Source organism: Myotis nattereri (assembly GCF_964212035.1).
Source record: "Myotis nattereri genome assembly, chromosome: 11".
Lineage (NCBI taxonomy): Eukaryota > Metazoa > Chordata > Mammalia > Chiroptera > Vespertilionidae > Myotis > Myotis nattereri.
The window spans coordinates 21,839,719-21,857,927 of record NC_138086.1 but is presented as its reverse complement, the minus strand read 5'-3'; positions in this window follow the sequence as shown (position 1 = coordinate 21,857,927).

The window sequence follows — 18,209 nt, the reverse complement described above, 5'->3', positions numbered from 1 at the left end:
TTTTAAATCTATACCTCCCTCCAAAAAAAGGACTCACATTTCTTTAAAGTTGGCAAAGCTCCACCGTTTTTGTTTGTTTGCTTGTGTGGGTTTGTTGTTGTTGTTTAACTATAAATGGAAACAGGTTGGAATAGACATGGTGTAATTCAAGAAGCATTAGGTCTCCTCCACGTGTGAGGCCCTGTATATAATGCAAAACTAAATGACTGCTTGGTTCCTACCTTCGAAAAGCTTATAGCCCAGGCTGAAAGACACATTTGTACACAGACGTTGCACAAGATAGAGTGTTAAATGCTCTAGGAGAATTATACAAGAACTTAATTCTCATGTATGGAATTGGAGAGAATTTCAGTCAGGATATAGGTTTGAGACAGATGAGTGGGAGGTGTAGGCGCCATGAGAACAGGGACCTTGTCTTTTTTACAATCTTAACACTTAAAAACTGCACATGGTAGACACTTAATAAAAGAAGAGCATTTGAGGCTGAAGGGACATTGTAAGTAAATAAGCAGAATGTCACACGTTCCTGAAAGAGCAGGTATTCTGCTGTGGCTGGACCTTCGCATTCTACAGTAGAAGAGAGAGGCCAAGACAGTAGAGATCGGGCCAGACTGGAGTCTTGTATGTTATACTGAGGAGGAGTTTGGTCTTGATTCTGTGGTAAGAGAGAAGCTGTTAGATTTTTGAGCAGGGCACTAACATCTGTGCTTAGGAAGATCACTCTGGTGTCTGCGTATAGTGTGCATTGGGGAGACAAGCAGGCTCTGCGAGGTATGACGGCAGGGGAAATGGGTAATTGATAGAAATGTCCGCAGTGACTTCAACATGATCATTTTGGGTGTGAGGAAGAGGGGAGGAATCAAGGACGACATTGAGGTTTGTGGCCTAACCAATCAGGATAGGGAACTCAGGTGGAGAGGGAAGATAATAGTTAGGTTTTTAACATTTTGAGTTCGGTATCTGTCTAGAAATGATGTGCTAGAGACTGGCCGGCGTGGCTCCGTAGTTGAGCGTCGACCTATGAACCAAGAGGTCAAGGTTTGATTCCCAGTCAGGCCACATGTCCGGGTTGTGGCTCGATCCTCAGTGTGGGGCGTGCAGGAGGCAGCCGATCAATGATTCTCTCTCATCATTGAGTTTCTATCTCTCTCTCCCTCTCCCTTCCTCTCTGAAATTGATAAAAATATTTTTTTTAAAAAATAAAAATTAGAAAGAAATGATGTGCTTGAGGTCAGGAGAGGAGGATTCCGTGTGTTGAAATTGAATGCTCAGCATGTATAGAACCATGTAAAGTGAACCCATCAGCCTTATTGTCTTCTCACAGGATCTTAATGCCAGCCTGTTTAACTGTGTCTCTGAGGGCTCAGGGCTCCCTGTCAGAATTCCTGGCAAATACACTACAAGGCTGGACTGAGTATTATACTTTCAAACAATGATGGGTGTTCTCAGATGGGGTGCTGGTTCGTTTTCTGTGGGATGCCCGGATAGCTGTTAAAACATTATTTCTGGATGTGTCTGTGAAGATGTTTCAGGGGGAGATGAGCATTTGAATTCGTGAACTGAGTGAGGAAGCTTGCCCTCACCAGTACCCGTGGGCATCATCCAATGCACTGATAGCCCAGAGAGAACAAAAAGACAGAGGAGGAGCCGATTTGCTCTTTGCTTGAGATGGCACATCCATCTTCTGTCCTTAGACATCGGAACTCCTGGTTCTCAGGCCTTCACACTCAGGCCAGGACTTACACCGCTGGCTCTTCTGGTTTTCCGGCCTTCAGTCTGGGGCTGGAACTATACCACCAGCTTTCCTTGGCTCCAGCTCGCAAAAGGCTTCTTAGCCTCTATAATCCTGTGAGCCAATTCCCATAATAAATCTCCTACATATCCGATTGGTTCTATTTCTCTGGAGAATTCTTACCAATACAGATGGGATTGAGCTCATGAACTTTGTTCCCAGAGCATCTGTGGTCTTCCACATACTAGGACATCACTTCACCCCAGGCTGTTCATTCTTCTTGTGGCTTGTTCCAAAGTTTTGATTTGGCCTTTCTAAGATCCCAATTTGGTTCTTTATTTGAAAAATGTTTGGGTTTTTTGGCAGATCCTTTTAAAGTAAATAATGGCCTAAAATATTCTGTTCTTTTCATATTTCATCTTTTTCTTCTTTAATATCTACAAAGGGAGCATTATATCATCATCCTAAGGACTTTCCCCACGTGCACTAGCCACACTGGGCAGCTTATGGGGATGCTATACAACATCTGTGCTCATTGTCTCCTGCTGAGAAAGAGAACTTTCAAAGCCTTCCTCTCTGCCTCGCACGTCAGAGCCTTCTTTTGCCACCCTGATCCCAGCGTCAGAGCAGGTGGGGGTAGCTCGAAGACCCCCTGCTATTCAAGGCTAGTCAGACTCCCTAGCTTGGCCAGTCCTCCCAGCCTTCAGACTCTTCTTGTATTGTTTTTCTCCACTAAGGCCTCCAGGATTCTGTGTTTTATTTAAACAAAGGTTGCATTTCCCATCTAGGTTGATTTCGTTTTCACAGAGGGAAAGACCGAAGCTCAAAGACTTTTAGTAACAAGCTCTGCCATCTAGGTAGAATGTGGCAGAGCCGCACTCGCTCCATTTCCCAGCCGTCTGTTCTTTTCATTATAATACAGCTGGGATCCCTTCCAGCACGGCAGTCCTCTGATCCTCCTTCCCAAGTACAAAGTCAAAATCTGCCTCTCACCGCAGCAGGGAATGCCTTGCATCTGCTCATGGGACACGGCTGTCCAGAAGTGAGTCCTTTGCCTGGCCCTTTAAAACTTTAGCCAACTTCAATACACTCGGCGGCTGGAACATTCCCTCTGGGGGCTTTTCTCATTTACCCATCAAACGCAGAGACCGGTTGTGGCTGCCCTCAGAGCCAGCTTTTACATCCGTCCGCGGCCTTCCATTTTAGCAACAAAAACAGCTGCCTGTATAGCTTGACCAACAGCAGAAGTTACAAACACTTCCCCCTCCTCAGTTTCCCGGCTATTTTTAGTCTTATGCCTGTTCTGGGTCTTCCTTGGCATATGTGGCTGTTCTCTGGGCCCGCTGGCCCATGCCCTCAGAGCAGAGGCTGCACCTGAGCCCTTTAATTAGAACCCATTCATCCCGGCTCCATCCCGGCTTTTTCTCTCGTGGCTCCTTGGCTAAGGTGGTGGTGGTGATAGCCTTTCTTTCCACCACGCCTCTCTAGTCCCGTCAGCATCACGTAGCTGAAGCCAATTAGTAAGAAAGGGAAACGGGAACAAAGTTTGTAGGCAGGTCTCTGGGGAGGGCTGGTAGCTTACCCAGAGCTTACCCGAAGACTCAGGCCGTGTGGATCATATGCTTCTCAGCTTTCTGTCCTCCCTCCTGTCAGCTCCCTGTCACTCTCCCGGTGGGTAGGCCCAGAATAAAACGGGCTGTTTGCCACAGCCCTCAAGAAGGTGGAAATAGGAACATAAAATGTCAGACCTGGAGGGAATTCCAGATTTACAACGGGGCCTCACTGGTCTCATGAGGAAACCAAGGTCCCTGAGATAAGAAAATCATTTTTAGCCTCCACGTCCATTTCCCAGCCAATCCTGCCCAGCCGTAACGAGACCCAAAGGGGAAGAAGGAAACCGCATGAGAGTACCAGAGGGGCCCGTGGCGTTCAAGCCATTTTGAAGTGACAGTGAAGCAAAGACTGCGGCGGGGGTCAGCCTCTGGGACACGAGAGAGAGGAAGATGTTTGAACGGGAGAACCCTGAACATTGATATCCTCACTCCTGCAAGCAGCTACCACAGCAAGTAGACACTACGCATTCTACCTGCTACATAGCTCACCTCGCGCAAGGTCACACGGCCGGTAAGTAAAAAGGCCAGAATTCAAACTCAAGCCTGTGCTGCTAACTATACTGTCTGCCTTCTCACCAAAAATAGAGTTCAAAAGAGGAGAAGTTGTATACATGAAGATGTTCAGCACGTGGTTACTTATAATAAGTTGAAAATAATCTGTAAGTTGAAAACAGCCCTGGCTGGTGTGGCTCGGTTGGGCATCACCCATGCACTGAAAGGTGCCAGTTTGATTCATCATGGTCAGGGCACATGCCTGGATTGTGGGCTTGATCCCAGCGGGGGTCATAGAGGAGGCAGCTGATCGCTGTTGATGTTTCTCTCTCATCTATGTTTCTCTCTCTCTCCCCCTCTCCCTCCCTCTCTCTCTGAAATCAATAAAAACACATTTTTAAAAAAAAAGTTTTTCTATTAAATTGTTTTTCTGATTCTTTTTGTATGCCTTTGATATAAAGTAGGTGAGAAACCATCCAAGTAATAGCAATAAGTGACAACACTAAGATACAATAATAATAAAGTTGTATGTTTTTTGTTCTTTTTGTTGTTAATCCTCACCCGAGGAGACCTTTTCCATTGATTTTTAGAGAGAGTGGAAGGGAGGGGAAGGGACCGAGAGAGAAACATCGATGCGAGAGAGACACACCGATTGGTTGCCGCCCACGTGCTCCCCAGCTGGGCCGGGAATCGAGCCGGCAACTGAGGAAGGGGACCTTAGCCAGTGCCAAGCCCACGTCCCTTCAGTCCACGGCCGGTGGTCTAACCACTGAGCCGAACAGCCAGGCAATAATAGTTTTATCTTGAGAGCTGCCAAATAATATATTGCCTACTTTTGGTAAATATTCTATATGCAAACAAATATATCAAACACATTCTTTGTAGCTTACTAGCTCCTACTGGCGATCATTTTCCACAGTTTATAGGCTGGGCAGGAAGGCTACCTGTTCTAAATCACATAGTAAGACTAGAAAGAGCCCTGGCCTCCTCTCCGCCCTTCCTTCCATTCACCTTCAAGCCACCTTCACTCCAGTGGGGAATCTAGTTCATCCTTTTCTGGGCTGGGCCGCTTCATAGCTGTTCAAAAGGAATGGCTGCAGCCCAGCTGGCATGGCTCAGTGGATAGAGTGTCAGCCTGTGGCCTGAAGGGTCCCGGATTCTATTCCGGTCAAGGGCACATGCCCGGGTTGAGGCTCGATTCCCGGTAGGGGACGTGCAGGAGGCAGCAGATCAATGATTCTCTCTCATCATTGATGTTTTTATCTCTCTCTCCCTCTCCCTCTCTGAAACCAATTTTAAAAATATTAAAAAAAAGAAAGAAAAGAAATGGCTGCACATCCACATTCACAGCAGCATTATTCACAATAGTCAAGAGGTAGAAGCAGCCGAAACCGGTTTGGCTCAGTGGATAGAGCGTTCGATTCCGGTCAAGGGCATGTACCTGGGTTGTGGGCACATCCCCAGTAGGAGATGTGCAGGAGGTGGCTGATCGATGTTTCTCTCTCATCGATGTTTCTAACTCTCTATCTCTGTCCCTTCCTCTCTGTAAAAAATCAATAAAATATATATATATATTTTTTTAAAAAAAGAGATAGAAGCAACCTAAGTGCCCATGGGCAGGTGAATGGATAAAGAAAACGTGGTGTGTACATACAATGAAATGTTATTCAGCCTTAAAAAAGAAGTAAACCCTGCCCTAGCTGGTTTGGCTCAGTGAATGGAGCGAAGACCTGCGGACTAAAGGGTCCCAGGTTCGGTTCTGGTCAAGGGCACATGCTCGGGTTTCCGGTTGACTCCCCAGTGGGGAGTGTGCAGGAGATGGCTGATCAATGATTCTCTCTCATCATTGATGTTTCTATCTCTCTCTCCTTCTTCCTTCCTCTCTGAAATCAATAAAAATATATTTAAAAAATAAAGGAGTCGGACTTGTAGAAAGTCGAATGTGGTTACCAGGTGCTGGGAGAAGGAATATGGGAGTTGGCATTGAGTGGGTACAGAGCTTCAGTTTTGCAAGATGAAAAAGTTCTGGAGTTTTATGCACAACAGTATGCATGTAGCTAACACTACTTACTGTACGCTCAGATATCGCTAAGATGGTAAATTTTATGTTATCTTGTTTTTGGGTGTGTTTTTACCACGTTAAAAAGAAAGGAAATGGCTGCTTCTACTGCGGTCCACCTTTCATATGGACAGAACAAGACCACTCTTGAATTCTGTCCCCTTAATCCCTCCTGTTTGATTTGGGCAGCAACAGTCGTCACCCCTCTTCCTCTGTTGGTGTGTCTGGTACGTCCTGGCTCGGGGTCATGGCTCAGCAATGCCATGGTCCTGGTCTTCCATGAGCTTCAGTTGCTTCTCTAATACGGGAAGAAAATGGATGTGAAACCAGAAGCAAGACCTTTCTTCTGTAGATCCAAAGAAATTAGATGTCAAGTGAAAAGCAACTTTTTAGATATTAAGTGCCTAGAAAATCTCCCCTCCTTAACCATCATGCCAGGTTCCCAAAGAACTGCAGTCACTGTAGCCTGCCTGCGAGTCCAGACCAGGTGTGTGGCCCCAGGGCCCAGCAGTAATAAAGCAGTTCCTTCCAGAGCCACTAGATGGCCCCCGTGCTCCACATCTGACTTCCTCAAACTCAGTGGTTCTCAACCTTGGATGCACATTAGAATCATTTGGGAATCTTTTTAAAATCCTGATTTCTGGTCCTCATCCTCCGGAAATTCTGTTTCTTTGTTATGGGGTGGGGCCACAACATTAGTAACAAAGAAACAGAATTACCGGAGGATGAGGCCCAGAAATCAGGATTTTAAAAAGATTCCCAGGTGATTCTAAAGTGCAGCCAAGGTTGAGAACCACTGCAGTCTAGCTGGACTCGCAGAGACCAGGCAAACCTGCCTCCGAATTTATACTCATCACTAGCAGACCAGCATTGGTGGACAATGCTTTTCAAATGAATTATTGTCCCTTTCAGCATCATTTTTAAAATTTATTTTAGAGAGAGAAAGGAAGAGGGAAGAAGAGGGAGAAGAATATTGGTGAGAGAGAGAGATATTGATCGGCTGCCTCCTGCACACCCCCACCAGGGATCTAACCTGAAACCCAGGCATGTGCCCTGACTGGGATTCAGACCGGTGACCCTTCGGTGCACTGGATGACGCTCAACCAACTGAACCACGCCGGCAAGGGTAGCATCATTCTTACTTTGTCATTTTGTTACAGGTCTTCTCTCCTAACCAAACTCACATTCCTTGAAGGCTGAAGCTGCTCTGTTTCTACTGCAGGCTCAGAGAGATAGACCAAAAACACTTATTTTTTAAAATATATTTTATTGATTTTTTACAGAGAGGAAGGGAGAGGGATAGAGTTAGAAACATTGATGAGAGAGAAACATCAATCAGCTGCCTCCTGCACACCTCCTACTGGGGATGTGCCTGCAACCAAGGTACATGCTCTTGACCGGAATCAAACCTGGGACCTTTCAGTCTGCAGGCTGATGCTCTATCCAGTGAGCCAAACCAGTTAGGGCCAAAAACACTTATTGAAACAGCAGGGAGCAATATGGAGAGAATGGATGTTTATTGAGATAAGAAAGGGGGGAAAGCCGGTTTGGCTCAGTGGATAGAGCCTCTGCCTGCGGACTGAAGGTCCCGAGTTCGGTTCTGGCCAAGGGCACATGCCCAGGTTGCAGGCTCAATCCCCAGTAGGGGGTGTGCAGGAGGCAGCCAATCAATGATTCTCTTTCATCATTGATGTTTCTATCTCTCTCTCTCTCCCTCTCCCTTCCTCTCTGAAATCAATAAAAATATATTAAAAAGCCCTAACCAGTTTGGCTCAGTGGATAGAGCGTCGGCCTGCGGACTAAAGGGTCCCAGGTTCGATTCGGTCAAGGGCATGTACCTTGGTTGCAGGCACATCCCCAGTAGGGAGTGTGCAGGAGGCAGCTGAATCGATATTTCTCTCTCATCGATGTTTCTAACTCTCTATCCCTCTCACTTCCTCTCTGTAAAAAATCAATAAAATATATTAAAATATATATGTGTATATATATATATATTAAAAAAAAAAGAAAGGGGGAAAATGTCAGGGTTAGGACCCTGTGTCCAGGATTAAAGGCCAGGGTAGCAAGGACACGAAGCAGACCAAATGGTAATTCAGCTGCAAGAGGAAACCCAGGGGCCGGTAAGCCATTGGCAGCCACGTTGGCACACGGGCGGCAGCCCTCCTGAGGGGACTTCCTCATGGAGGAAGCACCAACCAGAAAGTGAGCAAGCCGCCAAGGAAGCTCTGAAGACATGTTCACAGGGCACGGCACGCGCCTGACTGATGTCATCGTGGCCACAGTGCCGCCGAGACCCAGCAGATGACCCTTTGATTGTGAGGATTCCAGAGTCTGTGACTAATGCTAATTAACCCTGACTAATTAGCACTGAGCACAAAGAGGCCAGTGTCTCCATGAATCAAGTGGGGAAACTGAGGCATGGAGTGGGGAAGCAGCTTGGCTCTATTAGTCAGGGGCACCAGGCCGCGAGTTTATCGCTGTCCTGCTCACACGCCCTTGAAGCTGCCCTTGAGAGTCAGGAGTAAACACTTCCCACGGGGCTGCCCAGGGGAGGAGGAGAGGGGCCTTTCCTCAGGCTGTTTACAGTCTGGGTAGAGACATTGGACTAGAACCTCCCCGGGGCATAGCAATCCCCGCCCCCTTCCTGCTTCTACTGGCGGCCAGACTCAGCAATGACAGCCAAGATCACAGGTGGTGGTGTGGCTGGGCCAGGCACGGAAGCCTGAGGTCCTGTCAGTGCTCAGTCTTCCTGCGCTGCAGCCCCCGTGACAGCAGGAGAGAGGTTGTATCGTGTGGGAGTTCTGGTGGCCTGGGTTCGAATCCTGGGTTCACTGGTTACCAGCTGTGTGCTTCTGAGCCAGCTACTCCATGCCTCGGTTCCTCCATCTGTGAAATGAGGGGAGTGCTAGCAGCTATGAGAATTAAATGAGACACGTGAAGTGCTTCGAACAGTGTCTGGCACATAGTAAGTGCTTAGTAAATAGTAGCTTTTTTTTTTTTTTTTTTTTTTAGTATTATTTAAACAAGGCAGGTATGACAACCCTTAGCTGCACACCTGGCCACTCAGCTACCCTGTTGGCTTCAGCCCAATCATCTCTCTTGCCACGTTTCTCCAATTTGCCTGGTCTTTTGTGTCTCCTGAGGCCAGGGAGCACTGACACAAGAGGTGCTGGGCTCAGGAGACACATGCCAGTGTTTCCTCACCGCACGCCCTTGCTCTGAGTTGGGCTCTTTTAGCCCAACAGCCTCCGTGACATCATCAGACAATGCAGGGGCCACGGGCTCAGCTCCTAGCCCAGCTCCAGAAACATCTAGGGCAACAAGACACAGGCCAAGATAACCACATTCCTGCCAGTCCCTCGGGCCCTGGCTCTGGGCCTGGCAAGCCCACCCTCAGAAGGTGGTGGTACAGCGATGACAGGATAGCTCATTAGAGTCATCACCCTGCTGGGATGAGAACACCAGCTTGTTTGTCCAGCACTTCTTACCTGAGTCATCCATCCTGCAGCCACCTGCGCCAGGGGTCGGTCCAGCAGGCTGCCAGGAGTCGGGAACCTTCTGCACACCGAACCTGGTGAGTGCCCACACTTCCTGCTTGCTCTCCTCGCAGAAAGCAAGTCCAGGCAGCTTGGTTTCGGAGGCAGAGCGCCAACTGAGCGAAGCCTGGCCAGGCTCAACAACAAGCCAAAGCTCCAGGGCCCTTTCTGGGTGAGCAGAACCAGGGCCGAGGTCCCTGAGCCTTTGGAAAAGCACTTCCACACATCAGAGATGAAACCAAGAGGCAGAGAAGGGACAGGGCCGCAGCTTCGTCCCTGCCTCCGTGCCACCAACACACCACTGAGCGCTCCCTGGGCCCCCCTTAGGGCCATAGCACTCCCCAAGCCAACCCTGCAAGTCACCACCGATCTGAGCTCAACTCCCACTAGTTCAGCCTGGGGTTTTCCAAAGTGAAATGAGGACGAAAATTGATGCTATATTCACAAAAAGCGTTTTCAAGTTACGATAAATTAGCCCTGGCTGACTGGCTGAGCGTCATCCCGATACACCAAGGTTGTGGGTTTGATCCCCAGTTAGGGCGCATACAAGAATCAACCAATGAATGAATAAGTATCAATACTAGTAAGTGAAACAACAAATCGATGTTTCCCTCTCTCTCTCTCTCTCTCTCTCTCTCTCTCTCTCTCTGTCTCTCTCTCTTCCTCTCTCTAAAACCAATCAATCAATAAAAATAGAGTAGAACTAGAAATGCTTCTTTGAAAGGTATCCTATATAATAAAAGGCTAATATGCAAATTGCCCAAACAGAATGACCAGTCACTATGACGGGCACTGACCACCAGGGGGCAGACGTTCAATGCAGGAGCTGCTCCCTGGTGGTCCATGTGCTCCCACAGGAGGAGCGCTGCTCAGCCAGAAGCTGGGCTTACGGCTGGCAAGTGCAGCGGCAGTGGCAGGAGCCTCTCCCACCTCCACAACAACGCTAAGGATGTCCAACTGCCAGGAGTGGGCCTAAGCCATCAGTTGGACATCCCCCGAGGGCTCCCGGACTGCGAGAGGGCACAGGCCTGGCTGAGGAACCCACCACCACCACCAGTGCATGAATTTCGTGCACGGAGCCTCCAGTATAAAGTGGAAAAGCCCCCTGCTCCCTCTCTGCCTCACTGTGTGAGGGGAACAAGAAGGATGTGACAGAGGAGTAAAGGTGTGGTCCCCCTGAGGAACCTGGAGGAAGTTTACAACGTTGGGTGATTTCCACAGCGGGGCCCATCTGTGGCACAGCTGGTAAAGGCCAAATGGGGACACCTGTGGTGGGGACAGGAGACACAGGAAGCAGTGTTTTAAGGCAGTAATCCCCGAAGCTTAGGAATGTGGTTCTCTCCTCCTTTAAGACAGAGAGCTAAAGAGCCCCATAAAACAAAGCGCTGGCCAAGAGGCCACTTGCCCGGGGCTGGGCCCTGCCTCCCCCCAGCTGTGCCTGCTGCTTGGCTCCCTCTGCCCCTGCAGCTCCCCCAGTAATTGGAGGCTTGGGGGTGGCACCCCTGCCGTGCAATCTGTGCCCCATTAAAGCCTCAGCATTCCTGTAGCCACCCATCACCCTCGTGCTTTCTAGTTTGGCAGGAAGTAAGGCTGACGACAGCTTATCCCCTGCAGGGAGGGAGAGGCGGGAGGGTGGAGGAAGGCCTAGTTCTGGCCTTGCTGACAAGAACATGACCTCAGTGTCATAATGACTGGCTTTCTGGTTCACCTGCCAACCGAGGGTGACTCCCAGCCCTGACCTTTGAAGGTCCTGGTGGGCAAGGAGCAACCAGGGGCTTCCTGCAGCAGAGGTCAGCCAGGGTGGTCCCGTGATCTTCTGCATCCGCTCAACAAGGCCTCGGGCTTGAGCCCCAGGACAGGCCCTGGACCCTGTGGCTCCAGCAGACTCTTCATCACCACATATTCTGGGGGAAAGTTGGGACATGTGGTCTGACGAGGAGGACTGAGTTCACGAAAATGACATGGCCATTTAAACACAGGACGGGGGCCCTGCCAGGTGGCTCAGTTGGTGGAGTGGCGTCCCATACACCAAAAGGGTTGCAGGTTGGATTCCTGGTCAGGGCACATACCTAGGTTAGGGGTGGATGGGAGGCAACTGATCGATGTTTCTCTCTCTCTCCCTCTTTCTCCCCCCCTTCATCTCTCTCTAAAATCAATAAAAACATATCCTGGAGTGAGGATTTAAAAAATAATAATAAAATAAAATAAAAGTTGGGACACACAATCTCCATGTGCCCAGTGCTCAGTACTCCGGAGGCATCGGGGACCCCTGAGCTGGGATAGGGAACCTGGCTGTCCCAGTGCCCCAGCTCTGGCTGTCACTCTGGTGACCTTAACAAAGTCAGTCTCCATTTCATTCTGTATCTGTCCAGTCAGGGTGGGGATACTTATCAACTTACCGCTGAGGCCAGGCAGCCTTTGGGAAAAGTGTGGGAGTCTATCATGGACACACACTCACACCACACAAGCTACTTGGGGGATCGGAGGTGTGGCCACGGGTTCAGGTGAGGTGACCGTGGTATCTGAGTCAAGAATAGGGAACACACTTGGACAGTGTTTCTAAGTGGTTAGCGTTGCCCCATGCACCAAAGGGTCTGGGGTTCAATTCCTAGTCAAGGCACGTATCTGGGTTAGCAGGCTCAAGCCCCAGCCCTAGCTGGAGTGCGTGCTGGAAACAACCAATTGATGTATCTCTCTCACATCAATGTTTCTCTCTCTCTCTCTCTCTCTCTCTCACTCTCTCTCTCTCTCTTCCCCTTCCACCCTCTCTAAAAATAAATGGAAAAATATCCTTGCCCACCTCCCCAATTTAGTGCTAAACGTTGTTAGTGCATCTCAGAGTTGTAGTGCTCGGTCCGAGTCTCCCAAAGCCCTCTGTGAATGGTTTGGTTAGCTTCTGACCCTTATCCTCAAACCATGGAGCCTAACCCTAGACCAAGGATCTGACGAAGAGGGGGACACCTTTTGGTCAGGCCTCCTGTCCACCAGGATTCTCCCTCTACCCTTTCTCTTTGGCACCCCAAGGCCATTGTAGCTTCTTGGAGCCAGGACGCACCCAGCATCTCCATTTCAGAAGTAACTCCTTTACGTTTCCATATCCACAAGTTCAAGTTCAGTGCTTTCTCCTGAAACAGGAACTGGGAGGTCTCAGCTTGCTGAAGCTTTTTCCAAGGAGAAGCTGGTTTTGATGGTTTCCTTAGGCTCTGAAAATCTTAGGGCGGAGTTTCATCAGAGCATGTTCATAAGGGCTTGAGGAATAAATGAAAGGGAGTATGCAGCTGAGCACTGGAAAATGTGAAATCATGTGTCAAACACCTGTGATCTCTCAGAACTTCCTAACTGCTTCATCTACCCCCCACTTTGTTAGGTCTTCCCCAGGACTGTACCCCCAGTAGCTGGCACAGTGCCTGGCACAGAGAACGTGCTTAGGAAATATTTGTTGCATGAATGAACAAGGAGATGCTGGTAGTTGGTGTAGAAGTTTGGAGGCAGAGCTCACTTTGTCTTGCAACCATAGTGTGGCCACAAGGACACCTGTTCTGATCCCTCTGAGAACCTGCTTTGATGGGGGTCTGGAAGACATGATTTGCCATCCTCTTTTTTAAAAATATTTTTATTGATTTCAGAGAGGAAGGCAGAAGGAGAGAGAGAGATACAAACATTAATGAGGAGAGAGAATCATTGATTTGGCTGCCTCCAGCGCACACACACCACCTCCCCCGGGGACTGAGCCCTCAACCCGGGCATGTGCCCTGCCCAGGAATCGAACTGTGACCCCCTGGTTCACAGGTTGACGCTCAACCACTGAGCCATGCGGGCTGGGCTGCCCTCCTCTTGATGAGAAGGCAGACCGGTGTAGGAAGTGAAAGGGGAAATTACCTGAGGGCTGGAAAGGGGAAATTTGGGGCTATGTTTAGGCTGAGAAGTGAAGAAGGGGCCCGAGTGCAGCAAGTATGTGATCTGACTCTGACACATCGGGGACATTTTGACATAACATACACTCTGCGGCTCCTCTCCATCTCACCTGATGCTCTTAACACGGAACAGGTAAACGAGAGAACTTGAGTTTGGAAATTCTTGAGTTTATTTATTTATGTATTAAATATATTTTTGTCGATTTCAGAAAAAGGGAGAAAGAGATAGAAACTTCAAGGATGAGAACCATTGATCAGCTGCCTCCCTGCACTCCCCCTGTTGGGGACTGAGTCCCAGTGTGCTCTGACCGGGAACCCAACAGTGACTTTCTTGTTCATAGGTCGATGCTCAAGCACTGAACCACACCGGCCAGGCCTTGATTTTATTTTTTTAATTAAAACAAAGGTAATATTTGCCTGTCAGGGGAGATGCCATGATCATGAAGGTGGTTTCCCAGGGTGAGGCTTACCCATTGCACTCCAGATGTGCTGACCCCTGCGATTTCCCCAAATGTGAGAAACTCAACTGCATCATTTGTGGTAGTGGGGGGCTGCGTTCGCGCTAAAAGAAAAAATAAAGAAAGAAATAAAATAAAATAAAGGTAAGCAACCTTGTAAGGAGCTTTATCATTCACAAAAATGTTACCCGTTCATTGTCTCATTTAACCCTATAACAACGCCATAGAATTAGGTAAACAGACATTAGCCTCAACTTCCTTTTTCAGTCAGTAAATGGAGTAAAGACTCTAACCCAGGGCTGTCCGACTCGGGGCCCTGTACTCTGTCTACTGTATTTTACTTGTTATCGATTGCATTACAACACTACAACAGGGAATTAAAGGAAAAGGCTGTCTGAAAACACCTTGTAAAACATAAAGCCTTATCCTATGTAATAAAAGCCTAATATGCAAATTGTCCCCTTAGGAGTTCGACCGACTGGGAGTTCAACCGCTCGCTATGACGTGCACTGACCACCAGGGGATGGCACAGAACAAAGGAAGGCCCTGGCATCTGGAAGGTCCCGATCGGCCCTGATCTCCTGGCAGGCCTAGGGACCCTACCCGTGAATGAATTTCATGCACTGGGCCTCTAGTGTTTTCATAAAATATTTTTTAAATTGTGTTATAGCATATGGCCAGAGCTACAGCTGGTCCATATGAAGTCTTTCTAGCAGAGAATGAACTGTTTGTATTTTGACCAACCTATCCAACTGTACATGATGAATTTATGGTGTATGGGGAGAGGGAGCAACAGATCTGAAGTCACAAAATCTGGGGTTTAAATCCATCTCTGCCCCTACTAGCTTTGTTACAGTGAGCTTGTCATTTGCATCTCTGAACTTCAGTTTCCACATCTATAAAACTTAGATATTAATTATACCGTTACTTTTATCACAGCATTATGACGAGGTTTAAGTGAGGTAAGATACTATTTGAATGAATATATACATATACAGGGTATCCCCAAAAAATGAATACATTTTTTTTTCTGATAGCTCAATTGATATTTCTTTCTTTTCAGATTTAATCCATTGGAATTAATAATCATTCAAAGTGTGTATACATTTTTGGGGGACACCATATACCTACAGTCCTCGGGTTACATTGGACTCGACGTACGTCATTTCGTGGTTACATCACCATCTCCCATTTATTTATTAAAAAAAAAAGTTCCATCATTTCAATGTATGTACATATGTGCTTTATGTTTTTTATTATTTATTTACCACAAGTAAAGGTCAGGAATTGTTACCTTTCTTTTAAATTTTTTTCTGTTTCACTTCGTTACTGCTGTGTATGTGCTCCATGTGAGTGACGTAGGTGCTTATGTAAGTGGGTTCCGACTTACGGTGAAAATCGTGTTACGTCGTTCTGTAGGAATAGATCTCCGACTTAACCCGAGGACCTACTGTATATACAGAGGCCACGGGGCACAAAATTCATGCACAGGTATGGTCCCTAGGCCTGGCTGGCGATCAGGACCCATTGGGGCCTTCCTTCCCCCAGCTGCTGGCTGCTGGCCAGGGCCTTCCTTCATTCTGCACCGCCCCCTGGTGGTCAGCACACATCATAGCAAGTGGTCAAACTCCCGCAGGGACAATTTGCATATTAGCCTTTTGTGATATAGGATATATATATATATATATATATATATATATATATATATATATACACACACACACACACACACATATATAAAGTGATCTATGCATTATAACTGCTACTTTGCCTTTTGCTTTTTTGTTTTATGGTGGGGGCGATATTGGTGATGGGCATACTTCCCTTAGAGTTTCTAAGGCAGTAGGCAGTAGACCAGTCATCATCCACACAGTTCCTTCTTCCTGAAAGGACTTAGCTTTTTTGGATCTGGGAGTCGGCTTGTGTATCTCCTCCAGCAGCGGGAGGTAAGGGCTCTGCAGCCTCAGATCTGTTGAGGGTGTGTATTTCCCCTGCGGGCAGAGCATGTGTGGTCCTCGCCAGCTTCCGGGCTGGGGTTTTGCAGGGTGGGTATCCTGCATGGTCTGAGCCTTGGTTACCCTTCATTCAACACAGAGTAACCGTCAGGGATTGGGTGTGAGCTCATAGAGAGAGCCCTCAGAAAATACTGAGTGTGAAAAATGCCACCTACCCTTTTGAAGAAAGAGAAAAGGAAATGTTTGCATCCTAAGTTAAGCTGGGGCGGGGCTCAGCCCTCCAATCAGGTGGCAGCACGAGAGTGTCAGTTTCTGTCTGGCTGAAGGCTTGGGACCCTGAGAGCACTGGAGCTGCTAGTGGGGCTCTGGGGGACCGCCCCTTGATACGCTCTTGTTTTCCTTATAAGATTTCTTCCTATTTTTCCCCCCTAGCCCAGACTTTTCACCCAGCTCTTCAGCTTTCCACGGCCTCCTGGCTGTTTCCACTTGGATGTCCTCTTGTCACCTCAATTCAGTACAACCGATCGGCACTTCTTGTCATCTATCCGCGCCATCGTTTTATCCTAGCCACTCAGGCCGGAAACCCCAGAGTCCTCTTTAATGTTTAATGTCCCCTTCTCTCTGGCCACCATCAATCGTGGTCTCCAAACCCTGTGGCCTCATCCCTCCTGCATCTCCCACAGCCTGTGTATTCCCTTCCCCACTGTCCTGCCTCCCCTGGCCCAGACCCTCTTGACATCCTGTCTAGATTGCTGCCCAGGATGGCCCTGCTCCGGACTTTGCCTGGTCTGACCCACCTTGCACACACTCCTGCCAGACGAGTTGGTCCATCATTCTCAAGATCCTTCAACAACTCCCCATTAGCCATGGAACTGGCGCTTTCTCAGTCTGATTCCAACAATCTTTGTCCATTTTAATTGCATGAGAATGAAAATTCTCTTCTAGCCACACTGGTCTATGACTATACTTCCTGAACAAACCGTACTCAGCCCGGTCTGCGTGCCCATGCCCTCCTTTCTCCCAGGAGTGGAATGCCCTTCCCTGTGTCTCTCTCCTTGTCTGCACTGAACCCACCCTTTACACTCAGCTCTCATCCCAATTTCACACTAGCTCACACGATTCGTTGCTCTGAACCCCTACAGTATTCACTGCCTGTAACACACATTTATTTCTTGCTCATTTTTCAGGCAACATCTTTGCTACATTATAATGATTAAGAATGTGGGCTCTGGCCCAGCTGGTGTGGCTCGGTGGTTGAGCATCGACCCATGAACCAAGAGGTCACTGGTTTGATTCCTGGTCAGGGCACATGCCCAGGCTACAGGCTCAATCCCCAGTGGAGGGGTGTGCAGGAGGTAATGTATAGATGATATTTCTCTCTCATCAATGTTTCTATGTCTCCCTCTCCCTTTCTCTTTCTAAAAATCGGTAAAAACATATATATATATATATATATATATATATATATATATATATATATATAATGGATTTCAGAGAGGAAGAGAGAGATAGAAACATCAATGATGAGAGAGAATCTTTGACTGGCTGCCTCTGATTATAGCTCTTTACCGATTATAGCTCCTCTTAGTACTTGGTGTATCACTTCATTCATTCATTCAACAAGCACTTATGGAGCACTGACTGTGGGTCAGGCACTGTAGTAGGTGCTGAGAATACAACGGTGGGCAAAATGGACACCTGCCCTCCACAGTGTATGACCCAGTGGACCAATGATGACCATAAGGCAATGACATTGGTTTTCTAACAAACATGCAGAATTAAGACATCAAATAAATGAGTCCTCCCCTCCAAATGTCACAACAGGAGGTGATCCCCTCCCATCCCGCCTCTAACAAAGCTGCCACTGTTCAGAGGTTTTGTATGTTTTTTAAATTATTTTAATTTAATTTTATTGATTCTAGTGAGGGAGGAAGGGAGAGAGACAGAAACAGAGAGCGAGATGTGAGAGAGAACATTGATCAGTTGCCTCCCATACAGGCCCAACTGGGGACCAAACCCGCAACCTCGGTATGTGCCCTGGCTGGGAATTGAACCCGTGACCTTCTGATGAATGGGATGATGCTCCAACCAACTGAGCCACACTGGCCAGGGCAGGCTGTGTATGTTTTTGTTTTGTTTTTTTAGCTTTTCTCTCGAAATCGCTTTTAAGAGCCTCTAGCATATTCTCTTGCATAACCTCAGTGGAGGCAAAGCTGTAAGTGGTCTGTAGCAGTTCTGACTTAGACATAGTTAAAAGGCGTTCAGAGTTAAGTCTGGCCAAAAATTAGTGTGATAAAGCTAGGCAATAACATCGCGGGCAGAACGTTTTTTAAAATGTGACTCTCTGGAGACTGATTCTTGTCAGTCTCAAAAACTATCTCTGGAAGCAGCTTCCAAACTGGAGGGCCAAGAATGTTCGGAGCCACAACAGCATCGCTGTTCAGCCTTCC